General features: G+C 45.7%; 1 pseudogene; it reads right to left on the bottom strand.

Annotated features, from left to right (window-relative positions):
- Window positions 1-4,685: 4,685 nt before the first annotated feature.
- Window positions 4,686-4,825, bottom strand: LOC138774614 (U2 spliceosomal RNA; annotated as a pseudogene).
- Window positions 4,826-5,463: the final 638 nt, after the last annotated feature.

Genomic DNA, 5,463 nt, shown 5'->3' with positions numbered 1-5,463 from the left:
ATATATATATTGTAGAAGTGTCACTGGAGAAGTATTCGAGGGGAGGTACATCTCACCCAGGCTACGGCATATGGTGAGGTGGTGAATCCAGGTGAGATCTGTGACTCAGCAGTATTATGCTGTTGAGTGGTTCTTTCCATTTTCCGGGCCTGGATTTACTGGAATGGTGGGTAGGTTGGTAGTGGGACCTACCATTCCCTTCCCCCCGATCCACTTCGGGTGTTGCAGGCAGGTGTGCCCTGTTGAGCCTGCAACAGGGTAAATGCTCCACAGAGCTGGAGGGGAAGTCTCTCAGCTAGGAGTGAACAGCCTGTGTGCTGTTTATGGTCGGAGCTGGGAAGATAGCCGCTGTTGGAGCTAATACATACCCTGCGGTCTCCAGGGGAAGGACGCTGTCTTACCTAGTGTCAGATAGGTAACGAATCTGTTTAGCAAGTGCTTAGACGGGCTAGACCTTTTTGTTTGTTCTGTTTTTCAAGCATGGTATTGCTCTATTTATGTTTACGGGACTGTTTATGCCGCTAATAAACGCCAAGTTGATCTGTTATAAATCAAAGCCTGATGTGAACTGTGTCCACACACACCATCCCCCGGGAAGATCCCTACAATATATATATAGGATAAGTATAGAAATTGTGTGTATATATAGCACTTTTTTAAAATATAATGCTTACACCTGCACCAGGTATTTTTGTCTCTCAGGATAAGACGGATGTGATATTCACACTAGCAGAAGTATAGGACTTGTATATCTGTACAGCACGTTTTGGTTCCGTGCACCCTTTGCTGTCCTATGCCTAATCTATTTATCTTTCGCTCTCTATTTTTCTCTCTCAATCACTGGATGTTTCTCCTCTCCGATTTCCTAATCTTTCCTTTCCTTTCCCACAATATCCCACAACAGCAGCTTGCTTCCTCTCTTTTTCTCTACACACTGCGTGGTGCGGTCATGTGATTGCTCCTTTTAAAGCAATACCGACGTCACACAGGGGGTGGGCTAGTGCAAGATCCCTGCTGATTGGATGTGTTCCGGGCATCATGGGAAAGCGCTTTTCCCGCCCGGAACACTTCCTGTTTTTTAGAATGGCGGCTGCCATTTTAGAAAGCAAGGGGGAAAAAAATCGGAGTGGATTTCCAAAAATCCGAATCCAATCGGACTCTGATTTTTGGGAAAATCTGAACCGGATCCCATACTGGCCGAATCGGTTCGCTCATCTCTAGTGATAAGTGAGCAATAGACACTATTGGAGGAGGGGCCTGGCAGTGATGAAGGAAGAGCAGTCAGTGATAGAGGAGTGGCCTGTTTTGATGAGGGAGGAGCAGTCAGCAATGAAGAAGGAGCAGTCAGTGATAGAGGAGGATCCTGATATTGATAAGAGAGGAGCAGTCACTGATGAAGAAGCAGCAGTCAGTGATAGAGGAGGGATCTGATACTGATGAGGGAGGAGCAGTCAGTAATGAAGTGGGAGCAGTCAGTAATAGAGGAGGGGCCTGTTAGTAATCAGGGAGGAGCAGACAGTGATGGAGGAGGGGCCTGTTAGTGATCAGGTTGGAGAAGTCATTGATGGAGGAGGGGCCTGTTAGTGATGAGGGTGGAGCAATCAGTGGTAGAGAAGGGGCCTGTTATTTATGAGGGAGAAGCAGTCAATGATAAAGGAGGGGCCTGTGAGTGAGGGACGAGTGGTCACTGATGGAGGAGTGGACTGCTATTGATGAGGGAGGAGCAGTCAGTGATGGAGTAGGGGCCTGTGTGTTAGAGAAGAGCAGTCAACGATGAGGGAGGAGCAGTCAGTGATGAGGCAGGAACAGTTAATGGTGGACGCACCCTAAGCACTAAGCCTGAATACACCAAAATAATGACCCATGAATCACCAATCACCAATATTCACTTGTTTTTAAGCAATGAGTGATAAATGATCAGTTATATGAAGGAGAATATTAAAAATAAAACCATCATTAATCATAAACTGTAATGCTGTAAAATTATTGTTGTGTGATCAGGACTGATGAGTGTAAATACTGCACATAGTGACACTGATATACTGCCAACTACAGAGCCGGCTCATCTGTAATAGAAAGGAAAGCTGGAGACCAAACACTATATTTATTTATGTTTGTCCTGCTTCCCCAACACTGGGTGCTGCAAGTTTGATCGCTTCTGATGAGGAAATTCAGCACTGACAGTGGCAGAGCGAGGAGCCCTTGATTACTCATTTTCACTGAGCTCAGGGCACAACTGGCGTCACGTGTGTTACGCTGAAGAAAGTGCAAAGAAAGAGGCCATGGAGCCTTATTTAAGACTCTAAAAACACAGGACTATCCATGAGGCTCCACGAGCTCTGTATTTGCATATTCATGTTTACCAGGGAGCAATGCACCTAAGATTTCACTGCATTGAGCGCTTTAACCAGCAGCCAGCAGTGTTATCTTTGGCTGGTCTCCCTGAGATCAGTGATCTGTTTCTCTTATAACACTGAAGAAAGGTGAGAATGTTTTTTTCTTTAACAAAGAAGGATGCTTGTCATTAGAGATGAGCGAATTTGCCGAAGTTCGGATTCGTATGTACCTGAACTATCGGCTTCTGATTCCCGCTGTCTGCCCGCTCCGTGGAGAGGGTGGATACAGCGTAAGGACCGCCTGGAAAACTGGGATACAGCTTATGCCAATGTCTGTATCCCAGTTTTCCAGGCGGTCCTTACGCTGTATCCACTCTGTTTACGGAGGCTGCAGACAGCGGGAATAAGAAGCCGTTAGTTCAGGTTCATACGAACCCGAACTTCGGCAAATTCGCTCATCTCTACTAGTCATCAATGGTATCAAGGCAACCACATGGATTAGACATCACTGATCCAGGCAACCACAGCTACTATACACCACTGGTATCCAGGCAACCACAGGTATTAGACATCACTGGTATCCAGGCAACAACAGATACTAGGCAACACTGGTATCAAGACAATCAAAAGTAGCAGGTTTCACCAGTATCCAGGTAACCACAGCTACTATACATCACTGGTATCCAGGCAACCACAGGTATTAGACATCACTGGTATCCAGGCAACCACAGATACTTGGCATCACTGGTATCCAGGCAACCACAGGTATTACACATCATAGGTATCCAGGCAACCACAGGTACTAGGCATCACTGGTATCCAGGCAACCTCCTCATGGGTATCCAGGTAACAGCAGGTACTAGGCATCACTGGTATCCTGGAAACCACAGATACCAGGCATCAATGGTATCCAGGCAACCACAGGTACCAGGCATCAATAGTATCCAGGCAACTAAAGGTATTAGGCATCAATGGTATTCAGGAAACCACAGATACAACACACCTTTGTAATCCAAGCAACAACAGGTACTAGGCATCATGGCATCCAGGCAACCACATGAACTAGGCATTAATGGTAACCATGCAACCACAGATACTAGCCATCACTGGTATCCAGGCAACCACAGAAACTAGGCTAAACTGGGGTCCAGGTAACCACAGGTAGTAGCCTTCACTGATATCCAGGTGCACCGGTATGATGTTCTTCAGGGTGAGGGGGTGTGGGTGCACTGGTGTGATGTTCTGCAGGGTGAGAGGTGTGTGGGTGCATTGTTATGTGATGTTCTGCGGGGTGAGGGGTGTGTGGGTGCACGGTTATGTGATGTTCTGCAGGGTGAGGGGTGTGTGGGTGCACAGTTATGTGATGTTCTGCAGGGTGAGGGATGTGTGGATGCACTCTTATGAGATATTCTTCAAGGTGAGAATTTTGTGGGTGCACTGTTATGTAATGTTCTGCAGGGTCAGGGGGCTATAGGAGCACTTAAATGATGTTTTGTAGGTTTGGGGGTCTGTGGGTGCACAGTTATGTAATGTTCTGCAGGGTCAGGGGGCTATAGGAGCACTTATATGATGTTTTGTAGGTTTGGGGGTCTGTGGGTGCACTGTTATGTGATGTTCTGCAGGGTCTGGGTTCTGATGGTGCACTATGTGATGTTCTGCAGGATCAGGTGGATGTGGGTGCATTGATATGCACAGTTATGAGATGTTCTGCAGGTAGCTGTGGGCTGTGCAACTCCTCTGCAGCAGTGCATACACTTGAGAGAGAAAGGAAGGTTGCTGCTTGGTGAATGTTGATGCTATATGCTTGTATGCAATCAGTGCTCGGTGGCATCTTGGACTTATCATTGGATCGATGATGTCATCGGATTGCTGGTGTCATCGCTGGTGTCATCGAATCGATGATGTCATTGATGCTGTAATCGATGATGTAAATGGATTGTTGTCATTGGATAAATTATGTTATCGATTATGTCACTGTCTCACCAAGTAATGACGGAGGGGCCTATGTTTTAGGTTTAGAACATGGCACCATCTTGAAAGCCGCCATATGGGATCAAGGCAAGGTGGTCATGAAGCATATCAAAGAAGACCAGAATTATCTCAAAAAGTGGCGCAATCAGAATGGTTCAAAAGTTATCAAGACAGAAAGTGGCAACAACCAGGAATGTTCCATGTGATGCACAGTTATTTGACGTGCTGTCCATGGTGCTGAACACAAAGCTGAGGCTGAACACAAAGCAACTTTCTGTATTGACAACTTTTGAGCCATTAGTTTTTGGACTAGTTTTTGGAAACGCACTTGGGGTGCAGCTGTGCACCCTGTGGGGGTCTAATTTTTGGAAATGCATTCAGGAGTGCGCTGAACCTGGAAGCACTGCAATGCCAGGTTAAGACCTGGAGAGGACAGAGCAAGGTCTTTTTCCCTCTCCCTCTTCTAAAAATCCATTTTATATTACACACTTGATCTTAGCCAAAAGGCGATAAGGGAGCGGCCTCACGCCACACAAGCCAAATCAGACAACACATGTCATACAGGTCTGATTTTCTGCAGCGGCGAAGGCGGCTGCTTTACCATAGACAACATACATGCATTTATCTCTCTCTGTCACTGTCTGTCTGTCTATCTATCTATCTATAGATAGCTACCAATTGTTAACTAACTATTCTAAAAAACAATTATAGTAAATTCTTACTACTTTAGCGGTATGCAAAAGCATAGATTGCACCCCAAAAAAATCTAATTAAATGGTTTGAACAGAACCTACCTGCATTTTCCTTGCTACCTACCTGGTTGGCTGCCTGGCTGCAACTACAGTGTCTGCCTGCCTGCCCGGCAGTTATATGTGACATCACAGCCTTGATGACATCATCACTGAGCGCTTTTCTACGTGCTCTTTTATACATGAGCACTTTTATACATGCCTTCGGTTGGATGAAGTCCCAGGCAGACAAAAAGAGGGGACCTACCATAACCTTCATTCCTGGTGACAAAGTCTGGTTTTCGACCAAATATGTGTGACTAAAAATCTCGAGCTACAAGTTGGGCCCACGGTTTCTGGGACTATTTACAGTAATTTTATTTTATTTGACAGCTGTTAAAAAATTAAAACCTTTTTAAAAAAAAGGT

Source organism: Dendropsophus ebraccatus, chromosome 15 (assembly GCF_027789765.1).
Source record: "Dendropsophus ebraccatus isolate aDenEbr1 chromosome 15, aDenEbr1.pat, whole genome shotgun sequence".
In the NCBI taxonomy this organism is placed as follows: Eukaryota; Metazoa; Chordata; class Amphibia; order Anura; family Hylidae; genus Dendropsophus; species Dendropsophus ebraccatus.
Note: the sequence above shows the minus strand (reverse complement) of the source record. Positions and strands in the feature narration are given on the sequence as shown.